This window comes from Lutra lutra, chromosome 11 (assembly GCF_902655055.1).
Source record: "Lutra lutra chromosome 11, mLutLut1.2, whole genome shotgun sequence".
NCBI classification, from domain to species: Eukaryota; Metazoa; Chordata; class Mammalia; order Carnivora; family Mustelidae; genus Lutra; species Lutra lutra.
The window spans coordinates 22,478,610-22,495,914 of record NC_062288.1 but is presented as its reverse complement, the minus strand read 5'-3'; the positions used below and the strand labels follow the sequence as shown (position 1 = coordinate 22,495,914).

General features: G+C 36.6%; 1 protein-coding gene and 1 long non-coding RNA gene across 3 annotated transcripts in view; one reads left to right on the top strand and one right to left on the bottom strand.

The window, feature by feature from the left end:
* Nucleotides 1–2,069, top strand: part of LOC125080693 (uncharacterized) — a 46,918-nt gene extending 44,849 nt beyond the window's left edge. The window contains exon 3 of the long non-coding RNA XR_007121457.1: nt 1,408–2,069. This is a non-coding gene — a long non-coding RNA (uncharacterized LOC125080693). The remainder of the gene's footprint in view (nt 1–1,407) is intronic.
* The window catches only part of RSBN1L (round spermatid basic protein 1 like), a 65,698-nt gene that overhangs the window by 47,222 nt on the left and 1,171 nt on the right, over nt 1–17,305 (bottom strand). The gene's annotated exons all lie outside the window — the stretch shown is intronic.

Genomic DNA, 17,305 nt, shown 5'->3' with positions numbered 1-17,305 from the left:
ATCTTTCTCAGCTAGTATTTTATGATTCTTTCTTTCTGCTTTTCTTAAAGAAAGGGAAAAATTTAGTATGACTCCTACAGCAACAATGTCCTATGTTTTATACAGTAATGTAAAAAATGTTTCTGCCTGAAGACATTATGAGATGTTCAAATAGTACAATACTTTCCTCTCTTACTATTTAGGAATAAGCAGGTTGCTCTGGCTAACACATTGAGACCAAAAAAACAAGGAAGAGAACATTGAAAATGATGTAGTTTAAGACAGCTGGGTATTAAGACATTCTAAACATACTGTAATACATTGGAAATAACTCTGGCTTTGTAATTACACATACTTAATTTCCAGCTGCTCTTGCCACCAAGTGACACAAAACAAATTACTTATTAACTGTGTTGTGCCTCAGTATTCTCATCTGTCAAACACAGTAGCACTTATCTTTTAGATTTTTATGATTAAAGGCAACATATGCATTATTTCCAACACTATGCCCAGTATATATCATAGGCACTTATCATTATTAAATAGAAATAGTAGAGTCACATTAAGAAATCATCTAGGAAAACACACATAGAGTGACAAAACAGTATAGTTACAGTAGCCACAAAAACACAGAATCACTAAAAGGAAAACAAAAAATAAAGATATATGTAGCTACATGGAAGCCAAGCCAGGCATAACAAGAAATAGTGGTCTGGGCTCCCTCTCCTACTGTAATCAAAAAGTTCAGGTCAGGCTTATTTCACTGACCTACCACGAAAGATCTGCCTCCAAAACAGAAGTACAATTAGTTTTTCTCCTCTCAAAATATTGTAAAAGCAAGACATAAAAGTATTGAGGCATTATACTCGGTATCTAGATCACAAACTTAAAACACTCTGGTCACTGAATTTTATACTACAGCTATTATATAAAATGTTATTCACACACAAACTGGGGCATTCTAAACCTCTAAAGTCAACATTATACAATTAGATTATTTAATTACTATTATACTCTATAATGCAAACAGTAAATCATACAGTTTTCAGTTAATAATAACAGCATATATGGGAACCACTACTCTTACTATATACTCTTGATTATGTTTTTCATACGACGAATTAAAGTTCTAAATTTTAAAAAGTTATATATTAATATCATTAAATAATGTTCCTATAGGTGTTTTATCTATTTTCAATTTATTTTTTTTCTATTTTCAATTTAGAATGTACTCTAAAAGAAATTTTATAAAATAAATATACCTATTGTATTATGTAATATATGACAAATTTTAATTTTATTTAAATTATTTTAATATATTATAATTTGTAATACATTACAAATATTAATGCCTTAATGTGTGTACAGGGAGGAAATGATTCAGACTTCCAAAGCTAGGTTATGAGAAGCCTTGCTGTTTCCACTCAGGTCTCTTGGAGTCCTAGGCTGCCATGTAAGAAATCCAACTATCCTGATGAGATTATGTGGAAAGGCCCCAAGATGACACAGACAGAGAGGGGCTCAGCTTAGCATCTAATTATCAGAGGGATGAGAAAACACCCAAGTGAGTAAAGCCATCTTGGGACCTACTAAAAAAGACCAGCCACCAACTGAGCACCGCTGAGCAACCCAAGTCAACCCTGCATGAAGCAAAATCGCCTAGTTAATCCTGCTGGAATTTCTGACACATAAAATCATCAAATATAATAAAATGGTTGTATTTTAGGCCACCAAGTTTTAAGTTTGTTACACAGCAATAGATAACATATCCTTCACAAAGTCTTAGAGTCAATGAAGACATTGTTTGGGGTAAGTTATATATGTACAAAAACTTGCACTGACTTCAGAACAGAATTTGTCTTATAAAACACACTGATATTTTAAAATCAGAAGCGAAGGGCTAGGATAAAGATGCTTAGCAATATATAATGTCAGAACTATAATCAAACATCTCAAAATTATTTTCTTCCTTTAGCTTTTATGGCATTGCATCACTGTTTTCCTATCAAGTTTCATGAATGTTACACTTCAAATAATGCTCTCTACCTAGAATTCCTTCTTTTTTTTTTTTGTTTTTTTTAAAGATTATATTTATTTATCTGACAGACAGAGATCACAAGTAGGCAGAGAGGCAGGCAGAGAGAGAGAGAGGAGGAAGCAGGCTCCCCGCCGAGCAGAGGGACGGACGTGGGGCTCGATCCCAGGACCCTGGGATCACGACCGGAACCAAAGGCAGAGGCTTTAACCCACTGAGCCACCCAGGTGCCCCATCTTCATTTTTTTTTTTTTTAAGATTTTATGTATTTATTTGACAGAGAGAGAGAGAGAGAGAAAGTATGCACAAATAGGGGAGTGGCAGGCAGAGGGTGAAGCAGGCTCCCTACTGAGTAAGGAGCCAGAAAACCTGAACTGAAGGCAAACACTAACCGACTGAGCCGCCCAGGGGTCCCAATTCCTTCATTCTTTACTGAAATCCTACCATACTGTCCTTCAAAGGTTCTCTCAAACATCCCCTCCTCCCTCGGGCACCCTTTCTCCCTTTTTTAATATCTGCCTACTCCCATTTCCACTAGTACCAATACTACTTCCCATCTGTCTTGTGGTGTTTAACTTATAGCATTAAATATTATAATTACTTTTTCTAGTATCCTGCTAGATTGCTTAAGGTTCTTTAAGGCAGAAACGTTGTATTGTTGATTTTGTAATTTTTACTAAAACCTACCATAGCACCTAAGCACTAAAAATGTTTGTCAAGCGCAACAATTATACTCTGCTAACAGAGATCTCAGATTTCAAAGACAAACAATGCTCGAAGTATCACAAAGAAATTATTTCCTGAATATTACAAAGTACCTTATTGTGATTCAATCTGTTCCTTGGGCCCCTGGTTGGCTCAGTCAGTAGAGCATGTGATTCTCAATCTCAGGGTCATTAGTTCAAGCCCCACACTGGGAATAGAGGCTACTTAAAAAAAAAAAAAGAAAGGAAAGAAAGAAAAGAAACCCGTTCCTAGTTATGAAGAAATGAAAACCTTTTACTACTATATACTCACATACCCAATTATCAAGTATATGCAGAAAAAACAAAAGCTTTCTTATATACCTGTAACAATCTGGACCAAAAAAAACCTCCCCAAAATGAAACAAAATACCAGAAGAAAACTCATAATCTATATTAAATATCGATAAATTTGGGGCACCTGGGTGGCTCAGTGGGTTGAAGCCTCTGCCTTCAGCTCAGGTCATGATCCAGGGTCCTGGGATAGAGTCCCCATCGGGCTCTCTGCTCAGCAGGGAGCCTGTTTCCTCCTCTCTCTCTGCCTGCCTCTCTGCCTACTTGTGATCTCTGTCAAATAAATAAATAAAATCTTAATAAATAAATAAAGTTTTTTAAAATTATCGATAAATTTTATGAAGATATAAAAGAATATAAGAGGGGCGCCTGGGTGGCTCAGTGGGTTAATCCACTGCCTTAGGCTCAGGTAATGATCTCAGGGTCCTGGGATCGAATCCCGCATCGGGCTCTCTGCTCAGCAGGGATCCTGCTTCCCTCTCTCTCTGCCTGCCTCTCTGCTTCTGAGCTCTCTCTGTCAAATAAATAAATAAAATCTTTAAAAATAAATAAGTAAATAAATTAATAATAAAAGAATATAAGAATAGGTAAAGCATACATGTAGCTTTTAATTATAAAGTAATCAATAAATTTAATGAAAACCCCTAGGTGATTGGGGTGGGAGTGGGGGCGGGGCAGGAGAGTGGACTTCACAAAATAATTTCAATTTAATCAACAAGGAAAAACAAGAGTAAGGGAACTTTGATCCAAACCTCAAATACAAAAATTTTCAAAATGTACTACAGTCCTAAAGGTAAAAACCTCAAACTATAAAGTATCTAAAAGAAAACATAAGAGAAAACCTGTGTGACCCTGGGTTAGGCAAAGCTCTCTCACTTAAGACACAAAAAGCAGGAACCATAAAAGAAATTACGAAGTGGACTTCACCAAAATTAAATTTTTCTGCTATGAGAAGTGTGAAGGACAATATTAAGGGAATGCAAAGCCACAGAATGGGAGACTACATTTGTGAAATATGTATCTGATAAAGAACTTGTACACAGAATATGTAAAGAATGACTGCAATTTAAAAATTAAAATAACACATAATCTGAACAGACACTTCACCAAAGAAGAGACAGGAATGGAAAATAAGCACATAAAATGATGCTCAACAGCAGAAGTCATTAGGGAATTGCAAATTGAAACCATAAGGAAATACTACTACATATCCACTAAGATGACGAAGATTTAGTAGACAATAACAGTATCAAGGGCTGGCGGGAACAAAAAAAGTACAGCCACTTTAGAAAAGTATAGAAATTTCTTAGAAGTTAAATATCAACTTAACCATACAACCCAGTGTTTCCACTTCTGGGTATGTGCTCAAGAGAATGAAAGCATGTGTCCACCACAAGATTTATCTGTGAATGACTATAGCAGGCTTATTCATAACCATCAAAAACCAGAACCAATCCAAATGTCATCAACTGGAGAATGAAAAAACAAATTGTAATATCTCTATGCAATGAATTACTACTGAGAAATAAAAGGAATAAACTGATTAATGCAATTATACTGACTAATCTTCAAAGCAATATACTAAGTGAAAGAAGCCAAACATAAAAAAGACAGATTAAGATTCAACTTAGATCACATTCTGGAAAAGGCAAAACTATTGGGACAAAAGACAAATCACCCCCGGGATTGGAGGTAAGAGCAATAATTGGCAAAATGGAACATTGTGAATTAAGAGAAAATATCATGACTGTGCTGGTGGCTACAATGTACACTTATTAAAACTCACTGAACTCAGGGCACCTAAGGGGCTCAGTGGGTGAAGCCTTTGCCTTCAGCTCTAGTCATGATCTCAGGGTCCTGGGACGGATCGGGAGTTCTGCTCAGCAGGAAGCCTGCTTCCCCTCTCTGCCTGCCTCTCTGCCTAGTAGTGATCTCTGTCTGTCAAATAAATAAATAAAATCTTAAAAAAAAAAAAAAACTCATTGAACCATATACCTTAAACGGATAAATCTTATCTTACGTAAATTATACCTCAATAAGCCTGATATTTTAAAAAGCCAAGAAAATTCTGAAAAAGAGTTTGGAAGCAGGGGGGCCTTGCCCTATAGATACCAAATCTACTCTAAAGATACAAGAAAGATGAGAGTGTTACTTGAGCAGAAATGAACTGGTAAATGTAAGAACTGGGAAGCTAAAAACAGACCCAAGGGGGCAGCTGGTACTCAGTCAGTAGAGCATGCATCTGTTGATCTCCGGGTTGTGATTTCCAGTCCTACAAAGGGTGCAGAGATTACTTAAAAATAAAAAAATCTTTAAATAAATAAATAGATAAATAAATAATTTAGAAAATAATAATAGATCCAAGCACACATGATTTTAGTATAGGATAAAAACTGGCATTCTACATCAGAGTGCAAAGAATGAACTATTCAATAAATGATGTTAAAATGATATTAAAAACTATCTGTTGGAACAAAATTAATCTTAATTTCTATCTAATTTTATGTCTAAATAAATTACAATTCCATTTATAACGCCCTTATGGGTTTTGTAAATATATGCAGATTAAAAGCAAAATTTCCTTTTTGCATAATGTAGTGATAAGCTTCATTTTTTTGAGATTGGAGTGTACAAAATGGCAATTCTGATAATTCAGGGTGAGTCAAACACAATACAATTACTATTATCCACACAGTGACTTTCCTTCCTAGTTCTCATGCCATTAGTATCTACCTCTTGTGTTCACCTGACAATTTAACCATTGTCTGTGAGCTGCTGATCAACTTCTCATCCCATTATCACTTTTCTGCTGTTCTAACTTTGAAATACCTACCAAAATTTTCCTGAATAACCACCAGATATCTCTTCGCAGCAGGCAGAAAGGGCTGAAATGCCCTTGTTCATTATGTATAACTTGTTCATTTCCCAAACAGTTTTTGACTACCCAGAGGACCCTGACGTGAAACAAGATAACCACAGCCCCCATATTTCACAGGCTCTGTGTCTAGTGAAGAGGACAACTAAGAAGTGATTAAAATGAAGTGAATAAAGTCAGGATGGAATTAGTGCAAGGTGACATGGGAAGAGACAGCAAGGGGACCTAACCTCATCTAGGAAATAGCAAAGGCCTCCCTTTCAAGTGGAGTCCTAAAATATGAGTAGACATTAGCTAAGTGCAGTAGAAATGTGGGACTAGGGATAATGGGTGAACAAAGTTCTAGGCAGCAAGGAGCACCGAGGAGAAGCTAAAGAACTAAACAAGAGCCTTGGAGGACATTTTTAGGAATTTAAACATCATCTCATAAAGAGAAAAGTGATATAATCAAATATGTGATCAGATCTCTAGCTATCACTTAGGCTGTAGCATGAAAAATGAAATGAAAGATCACGGATCTGAAGTAGGGAGCCCAATAAGGAGGCAGTTATACAATAATTTAGGCTAGAAATAATGGTAATTTGAACTAAGTAAGACTAGTGGAAAGGACAGGGAAAGGAGACAGATATAAAAAATGGTGACTGGAACTAACAAGATTTGGCTACAGGTTGGATGAGGGTAAAGTACAGAATCTAGTTTTCAAGCACTGAGATAAGGAACATACACATCAAGACAAATTTGAGTAACAAAGGCTGAGTTTTGAACACGTTAATTTTACAGTTCTGTGAAACTTCTAATAGTGACTATGTCAAAGAGGCAGCTGAATATAAGGATCTAAAACTCTAAACTAAGGGGCGCCTGGGTGGCTCAGTGGGTTGGGCCGCTGCCTTCGGCTCAGGTCATGATCTCAGGGTCCTGGGATCGAGCCCCGCATGGGGCTCTCTGCTCAGCAGGGAGCCTGCTTCCTCCTCCCTCTCTGCCTGCCTCTCTGCCTGCTTGTTCTCTCTCTGTGTCAAATAAATAAATAAAAAAATAAAAAAATAAATCTAAAAAAAAAAAAATAAAATAAAACTCTAAACTAAGATTTGGTAAGTGCTAATGAGAGACACTAGAAAACCAATAGGGTGATTAGCAAAATCAGAGAGAAGAGTACTGTAAAAAGGTCCCAAACTGAACTAAAGGCTGAAGAAGTAGCAGGAGAGATAAGGACAATGATGAGGGAGGCCAGGAGAGGGAAGACAAATGGAAGGTAAATTGCTAAATTGTTAGGACAGAGTAAAGGTTAAGGAACCATGCATAATCTTGATTTTTTTGAGACCTTTAAAAGGCTGTTAACAGCTGGCTACCTAAGAGAGGATCTGAGGTTATTGCTCCCTACAGAAAAAGCAGTATTTGTTGACTGCCACTACGAAACTTTTTTTTTTAAGATTTTATTTATTAATTTGACAGAGATCACAAGTAGGCAGAGAGGCAGGCAGAGAGAGAGGAGGAAACAGGCTCCCTGCTGAGCAGAGAGCCCGATGCGATGCGGGGCTCTATCCCAGGACCCTGGGATCATGACCTGAGCCGAAGGCAGAGGCTTAACCCACTGAGCCACCCAGGCGCCCCTGATAACAGAACTCTTAACATAAAGGTACTTGCCTGTATCTCAAACTCATATCCATCTTTTTCAACTAGTTCTTCTGCAGACCCACCAACATTTTATTCCCTCCATCTGAGACTATAAAATTAAATATAAAAATTCCTCCTTTCTTGCTACATATTTGATAATCATGAAGCTCTATCATACATCCCCTCTCAAAATCTTTTCTTTTCCATGTCCAGGAGTACCAATCATTTTACCACTAAAATCACTCCATTTTATTACTACAGTAGTCTCCAATATCCCTGTCTCTAATTTTTCTCTCAGCCAATTCATCCTACACAATGCTAACAAATTAGTATTGCTAAAATACCATTTTGAATAAATTAATCTATTAAAAAAAACAAAAAACAAAAAACTATGCATTGCTGTTGCCCACAGAATGAAGTCCAAACTCCCTATCCTGGCAAATAGCAGGCATATTGTGGCATACTTTCAACTGGCCTGAGGTGCTTTTTCCCAACTTTGTACCAGATCACCAATCCCAGCTGAATGGTTCTAGTCAGAGACCACGCAACATGGCAACATACACTCCTATGTCTACAATCTTGCTCACACCATTCCCCCTAACAAGTCCGTCTCCATCATCTCCACTTACCTAAGTCCTACTCTTCCTCCAAAGTCTGGTTCGTTTATTTGGCAAACTAGCTCATAATGTAAGGTACAATTCTGGATGAAGGAGATTTAAAAACATTAACACAGTTTGCACAATAGTTTAGAGCTGGAGCTCTTAAGTCAAACTACATAATGATCTAAAACTTTGACTGACTACGTACTTAACATCCTTGGGCAAGTTACTTAAATTTTCTGAGCTTCCATTCAGTACTTACAAGAGGCTAATATCTAACTAAACTTTAAGAAGATGTAAAAATTAAATAAAAATACATACAAAGTGCTGAGTACAGTTCTGTAAGTGTTAATTACTGTTATTGTTATTATTTATTATTGTTTCTGTCCTCAAGAAACATAAATTCTAGCTCAAGTTGTACTCACTACATCAACTTTTGGCCCAACTCAAAAAAGCCTGACAGAATTTACTAAATTTGATATTATCAAATCATCCTCATCATCCTCAAAGGAGAAAAATGAAAATTGGTGATTACTTACTCCTTTAAGGTATAAAGTTCATCAGTGATTCAGCCAGAAAATGAATGCCCTGGGACATCAGCTTTCCAGAATATGGTTCCACACTGAAAGTGGTTCTGAATTAAAAAATATCTAAAGAAAATGTATACCCTTTCTATAAAAAAACTAACAAGAGTAGTTACTTAAATATCTAGTGCAAAGAGAACAAATAGAATTAATTTCTTAATAAAAAGTATTTTTTTCTTCAATTATTGAGTACATGGCAAAGATCATAAAATGATGACTAAAATGATGCGTGCTCTGAAGGAAGTCATATAATCTATTTAATGGGAATTCGTATAGGTATATAGTTAATTTATATTAGTCAACAGAGAACATTAGTAACTAGTAACATTATGTTACTAGTATTATAACCGATAACTATTGTTATATATATATATATATAATTATTGTAACTGGATTACTACACTCAATCTTTAACGAAAAGCATTCTGCAAGTAGCTTTCCAAAATTCAAACTGTGATGAATTAAGAATACAAGAAAAGTGCTTACCATAAGATTCTAATCATACCAATGAACGTATTTACTCTGGTACCCAAAATCAAAATAGACTGACAATTTTTTTTTTTTAAAGATTTTATTTATTTATTTGACAGAGAGAAATCACAAGTAGGCAGAGAGGCAAGCAGAGAGAGAGGAGGAAGCAGGCTCCCCGCTGAGCGGAAAGCCCGATGCGGGGCTTGAACCCAGGATCTGGGATCATGACCTGAGCCAAAGGCAGCGGTTCAACCCACCGAGCCACCCAGGCGCCCCTAGACTGCCAAATTTTAATCTAAATACAAGAGTAACAAATTATTTTGAATTCTCCATTCCCAAATCTAATTCCTTTTTTATTTAGAAATAGTTTGGCATCATTCTTTAATCATGAAAAGAAGGGGTGACTCAGGCAAAAATCATTAACTGATACTGAAGCCATCGGGTAAAAAACTGCTAGGAAATTGGATATTCACAAATCATCAACACAGAGATTACAAACTAAATGTAAACAGAAAAATGAACTAGTGTAATGGGGATTATGGTCACCTCAACTAATTTATTAATGGCACAATCTTATATTATATGCCTCCCAAGGGGATGCAATATGAAGTACACCTATGAAATATTCTTACCAAAACTATTTAATCTGGATTAATCAGGCTTGATCTTGATACCCAATTTCTAGCTATAATAAATACAAAGAATCAAGCTAAATACCACAACACTGATGTAGAAATTACTTAAAAATAAAATCTTTAAGGGTACCCTGGGTGGCTCCATGGTTTAAGCAGCTGCCTCAGGCTCAGGTCAGCATCTCAAGGTCCTGGGATCCAGTCCCATGTTGTTCTTCCTGCTCATCGGGGAGTCTACTTATCTCTATCCCTCTCCCTCTGCCCTTCCCACTGCTCAAGCTCGCTCTCTCACACACTCTCTCACAAATAAATAAAACCTTTATGAGAAATAAAATAAAAAATAAATAAAATCTTTAAAAAATAAATACCATGATAAAATAAATGTTTAAAAATTATGAGTATAAAAAAAAACCTACAAGATAAGAAGGTATGTTGAACTAGTACCTTCCAAAAGTCAATGTCATATAAAGGAAAAAGGGAGCAGGACAGTTCCAGATTAAAAACAGAGGTAAAGGGGCGCCTGGGTGGCTCAGTGGGTTAAAGCCTCTGCCTTTGGCTCAGGTCATGATCCCAGGGTCTGAGATTGAGCCCGCCATCGCGCCATCGCATCGGGCTGTCTGCTCAGCAGGGAGCCTGCTTCCTCCTCTCTCTCTGCCTGCCTCTCTGCCTACTTGTGATCTCTGTCTGTCAAATAAATAAGTAAATAATCTTTTAAAAAATAAATAAATTGTATTAAAAAAAAACAGAGGTAAAAATTAAAAAAGAAAGAAAGTATCACTCAAGTAAATGGTATTATAAAAATAGCTAACTAAATAAACACGTAGTGTGTTTGGGATGCAACGGGGGAAATTAGGGGTTATTGGAAGACTAAACACGCACTGGTTATACAATTATTTTCTTAAATGTTTTAAAGTTAATGTAATTATGTGGTTACTTTTAGAAAATGAAGGCTGAAATATTTAAGAATGAAGTATCATGGGACACCTGGGTGGCTCAGTGTTAAGCATCTGTCTTTGATTCAGGTCATGATCCCGGGGTCCCAGGATGGAGTTCCGCATTGATTGGGCTCCCTGCTCAGTGGGGATCCTGCTTCTCCTTCCTCTCCCACTACCTGCTGCTCACTCTGCTCATGCTCTTTCTCTCTCTGTCAAATAAAATTAAAAAAAAAAAAAAAAAAAAAGAGTCAGGTATCATGAGGTCTATAGTTTACTTTTAAATGACTCATTGCATCTGCCTCTGCCTCTGCCTCTGCCTCTGTCTCTCATGAATTAAAAAAAAAGGGTTGGGGGGCACCTGAGTGCCTCAGTCAGTTAAGCGTCTGCCTTCAGCTCAGGTCATGATCCCAGAGTCCTGGGATCAAGTTCTGCTTCGGCTCTCTGCTCCACGGGGAGCCTACTTCTCCCTCTGCCTCTCTGTTTCTCATGAATTTAAGAAAAAAAAAAAAAAAATCTTTCAAATGATTCACTGCATATATAACATAAAATATTAACAGCTGTTGAATCTACGAGGAAATCTATATAAGATCATTGTATTATTCTTTCAGCTTTTCTGTATGCTTAAAATTTTTTATAATAAAAAGTTAGGAAAAAAGAAATAACTTGGAAAAGTTTTAAAGTTCATCTTCTCTTTCTTCTTCCTGTTTATCACAGCCTAAAGGGAAAAAATTAAGTTAACTGTAGCATTGTGTAGTTAGGCTCACACTCTTCCAGAGATGGGGCTGATCCAAATTCTTTACACATTAGCTATGCAATTCTGAGTGAGCTAAGAAAAACTCAAGAGTTTTAATCTAAAAATATTGAGATAATACCATGGCTTATGACAAGCACTCAATAAATGCCCTTTTTTTCTTCCACCAAACCCCCAAATTTTATTTCCTAAGCTGTCGTGGCTGACCGCACCCTGACTTCATAAGTACCTGCTCCAAATAAATGTTACTGAGAGTTTTTTGTCTGCGTACTTAGATTTACTTTTCTGATACTAAATAGTTAACCCAACACTTGCGCACAGCTGGTGGCAATGTAAAATGGTGCAACTGCTATGCAAAACAGGGAAAACAGTATGGCAGTTCCTTAAATTAAATGATTACCATATGATCCAGCAGTTCTATTTCAGGGCATATATCCAAAAGAACTGAAAGCAGGGACTCAAATAGATATCTGTTCACCCATGTTCACAGCAGCATTATTCACAACAGCCAAAAGGTAGAAGAATCCGAGTGTACATCAAGGGATGAATGTACAAACAAAATGTGGTACATACATATAATGGAACATTATTCAGCCTTAAAAAGGAAATTCTGACACATGCTGCAACATGAGAGAGAAAGGGAGAGTGAATGTGTGTACCTGTGTGGGGGAGGGGCGGGGGTTGATTCTGCCCTCTTGCCTCTTTCAGTACCTCCAATTTCAAAGCCCCTCTAGGGGTACTGCAGAGTAAATAGGATTTTTTGAAACTATCTCTGTAGGGACTTACACTAACCTTCTATTATGCTCGCTTCCCCACCCCCTGCCCCGTTCACTCACCCCGACAGGAATGAGGTATGATGTCCAGCAAAACTGAATCAGAATGGCTCCAAGCTCAGGTGCATCCCACACAGAAAAAGCAAGAAGTGAAATGTTGATGGGGAAACAGGGAAACTAAGTGAAAATTCAGAAACTAAATAGTGAAATTTATAGCTTCCTTCCTCCACCAAGCACTAGAGCCCCACCATCTAAACTCATTACCTCTGCAAATCCTCTCCTCTCCATTATTCCAGTTATACAGACACACAAAAAAATAAAGGATCTTTATCTGAAGAAACTGAAAACCCTCTCAACCCACTACCCAGAGAAAAAAAGTAAAGATAAAATATGGGAGGGGCAACCAGCTGCCCTGTTGATGTGATTCTTGATCTTGGAGTTATAAGTTTGAACACCACTTTGGGTATAGAGATTACTTAAAAATAAAATCTTAAAAAAAAAAAAAAAAAAAGGTAAAACATCAGAGTTTATTAGTCACTAAGCCATGCTCATGCATGCCCAGTGAGCTTTCAGTCAGCTTTGAACATTCCTTGAATATGAAGGAACTGCTAAGGATCACAGAGATCTGAAGAAAGTCTCCAACAAGACCAAAATCAACAACAACAAAAAGTTTTAGAGGAACCAAAAACCATACAAGAAATGAAAGAACTATAATTAATATCCTTGAAGAGATAACAGAAGATGCTGCACCCATGAAAAAAGTACAAGATGTTACAATATGGGAACAAAAAACAAAAGTTCATAAAACACTGTTTTAAAAGAGAGCTAAAATTTAAAAACTTTGTCAAAAAAGTGTTGAAATCTTCCAGATTGTGGAAAAAAGACAACTTTTGGAGATCAAATTTCTCAACATCAATACTGGAAGCCAGGCAATATGGGAACACCTCCAAACTTTTGAGGGAAAATGACTTCCAATATAGAAATCTCTCAACAGCCCAACAGTCTAGCATAAGCGTAAAAATAAATTTAAAAACTGTTTTTCCGATACATACGATCACAGTAATAATTGGGGAAACCAAAATGAAGGGATAAACCAAAAGAAGGCATAGGGTCCAGAAAAAAGGGACTCAGCAAAAGTGAAAGAAACTCCCAGAATGTCAGCTAAGGGAAGTCCCAAGATGACAGCTTCGCAGCAGGCCTAAAGAGAAAACAATCCAGACTAAAGCAGGAAGAAAGACAGCTACAGAAGAGATGACTACAGGAACAAATAGAACTGATAAGTTTATCTGACAGATTTGACCATGTGGAAAATTGTACTGAGAAGCATTTTATGCAGCTGCTGGAGGGTACAGAAAGACTTTGCCAGAAAAAACTAAGCAAATGAAAAAACGAGGCATGAACAACAAAGGTTATACAAGAAAATGAAATCACAGTAAACTATTTCAGCAGTGACAAAGATATGATCATAATGACGAAACCTCTGAGTATGAATTTTTTTTAAAGATTTTTATTATTTATTTTATTTGACAAATAGAAATCACAACTAGGCAGAGAGAGAGAAAGGAGGAAGCAGGCTCCCTACCGAGCAGAGAGCCCGATGCAGGGCTTGATCCCAGAATCCTGGGATCATGACCTGAGCCGAAGGCAGAGGCTGTAACCCACTGAGCCACCCAGGCGCCCCTCTGAGTATGAATTTAACCTAAAATTTTGGAATTAACATTAGAAAGATAGGGAAAAGTCTATTTGAAAAGTCTTCCAATACCTATCCCTTTAAATCACTGACATTTACATAACTTAAATTATTCACTTCTAACAGGCTCTTAACTATACAGAACAAACCAAAGGCTCCCGGTGGGTGGGGGATGGGTTAAATAGGTGATGGGGTTTAAGGAATGCACTTGTGATGAGCATCTGGTGATAGATGGAACTGTTGAAATCACTGTATGGCACAATGCATCTGAAACGAATATAACACTGTATACTAACTGGAATTAAAATAGAAACAAAAATAATTATTATTCAATTCTTAAAAAGGCCTCTATTTTCATTACAGTTAAATTCTGTAACTACACTTCGAAGGCAAACATTCTGTGAAATGCCCTGGTTTTATCTTGGGATACTTCACAGGATCATCGTAAAGAAAAAAATAAGTTAATAAATGCAAAGCAAAAGCACTAACAAAAATAAGAAGATCTACACAAGTTTTATTGGTTACTGCAATCCTTATGGCACTTTGTTATCTAATAATATGTTTGTTCTGCTGTTTGCCATAACATAATTCTAAATGTCGAACACCTTCAGTACATGTCCACTCTTACCTTCCACATTTACCAATTCAAAAATGTATTCAATCTTACAGAAAAATTGGTTGTGAACTCTTAAGTAGATTACCTCTCTAACCACTAAATCTGGTTATTTTCTCGTTTTAAAATCTAAAAAGTTTTGCACATTTTCTTTTTATAAAAAATAAATTTAATAAAAATTTAAAAAAAATAAAAATAAAAATAAAAATAAAAAAATAAATTTAATTTTTACATGATGACTCAGACCATCATGGAAGTCAGCTACCCACTATGACTAGATGACCTCACAGGTTTTTGGTGTGTTAAGGCACCAACTCTTACGCTAAAAGGGCTTAGACTGCTATCCTTTTGTAATTCTGTTATCACTCTTAACTTTCAGATCTGTCAATGATCCTTACTCTATCTGGACTGATCCACTTTTTAATTTATTATGAGGTTAAAAAACAAATCATCACGTTTCTGACTCAAATGACGTTTACTAAATGGCCTGCCAACCCTTTTCATACACAGTTTCATTTACTACAAGTAATTCCTGTTAGGATAGTAGCCAATGTAAAAATTTAGGCAGTTCTCACTAAAGACAAACAAACAAACAAACAAAAAAACACAAAACAAAACAAAAAATCCTACTACCATACAGGAACTCAACTGGGTAATGGAATTTGGAGCTTGATTTTTTGGATGTCTGTTTGCCTTTTGAGGGAAGGATCTATTTTCTTTGCTTAGGTGTCTTTATAGCTCACTTCCTGTTCTGATTCAGCTTGTTCAATCAGCCAGGGATGGGATAACTTCCATCACTCTGTGCTATCCATGAACTAAGTATCGAACTTCGAGCAACATTAGAAAGAGTTATATATTTAAAACAAAAGACATCCACTGCGTAAGATTTTTTTTTTTTTTTAAGTTAAGGCTAAACCCAGAGTGGGGCTCGAACTCCCTGACCCGAGATCAAGAGCTGCATGCTCCAGTGACTGAGGCAGCCAGATGCCCCAACCACTCACTAAGATTCTTACATAAAGCCCAGAGAAACAGATTGTATTACAAATTAGAATTTTCCTATTTGTAATTATGGTTATATTGAATTAATGTATATAATTTTCTATTTTAATAACACTGTTGCTGAAGAATTTTCTTAATGATTAAAACAGAACCTCAATTTAGTTAAACCTGAACTTTAGGAGGTGAATACTTTTTTTTTTTAAGATTTTATTTATTTATTTGACAGACAGAGATCACTAGTAGGCAGAGAGGCAGGCAGAAAGGGGGGGAAAGGAGAAGGCTCCCTGCTGAGCAGAGAGCCCGATGTGGGGGCTCCTCGATCCCAGAACCCTGGGATCACGACCTGAGCCGAAGGCAGAGGCTTTAACCCACTGAGCCACCCAGGCGCTCCTAGGAGGAGAATGCTTCTTAAAATTTTCACCATTATCATTAAGACAATGAAAAATCCTTCTCTTTGATTTTTAGTTTTTCTTCAGTAAAATAGAAGCATTTCTCTCAAAAAAATGAAAATCTTACAATGGTGTTTGTATCTCGTCACTACTCAAAAAATCCTACAGAGGTCGTGGAAAAACACGTTCCCCACATCCTAACGTAGAAGCTATCACTCCTCATATTAAGGCTTCGTAAGATAAGCTGCAGCCTTCAAAAGAAGGATTCTAAATCAAATTTTTTAAAAACTGGAGAAATCTCTCTTGAACAGCCATTTCACATTAAGGGCCATCTTTATGCTCCACATTTTAAGTCAGACTTGTGAAGGAATGCTGATTTCTTTTCAGCCATTCCTACCCAGACAATGTTACACCCCACATTCACTTCCTCATTCAAAGAACTTAGAAGAACAAATACACTGCTTACACATCACAAATAAGACTAATACCAAGCTGCAAACGCACACTTTAAGCACTTTTAACTTTTAAAGGTGAGCATGATGACAAAATAGCTTTAAAATAACTAACCACCTAAAATTCCAGACTAAAAGTAGTGTAAGTTCCATCCTCAAAACCACCTTCCTAGAAGCAAAACTCTAAAACTGAGAGAACTTTACCCTGTGCGGGAGTACCTGGTGGCTATGCTTAGTTGTCCAAGCTTTTCTACCGTCAAACCAGCAGGGAAAAGGTAACCCTGCTAACTATATATTCCTGTGCAGCATTTTAAAAAATTGTAAAAACAGCCATTCTAATTCAAACATATAGAGAATTATTCACGATTTAAGCTACAGTTAGAACAGCAATACTAAAACTCCTTGACATGTCATTTTTCCTCAAAAACAAAAATACTCATAATACATTATCAGTGTATATATTAAAGGTCATCACGTGCTTTAGGCTCTTGATCACATCAATATCTAATTTTCAACCACTCTCCATGTTGTACCACCGTCAGATCACAGTGTATCAATAACTAAATAAGTAGGACGATCTATTTTAAATAAATACTTTCTGCAAATTATACAGCTAGCCTACAGTTTAAGAGAGAACTGCCTAGCCCTGTCTGAAAAGGACGCTTATGAATTTGCCATTTTCTGATGCTAAAACATTTTGCAGTCACTTGATCTGGCCAAAAAACGTCAACGCTCCTGATTTTATAATTTGCTGCAGGAAAAAAGAATATGGCTGAAAATTCTTTCTGAAGGGTGGTGGTATTCCAAACAGGACCACTCAGAACACTTGAGAATACGAAACGGTGCGGAGGCTGCAGGACGGGTACCTTATGAAACAGCA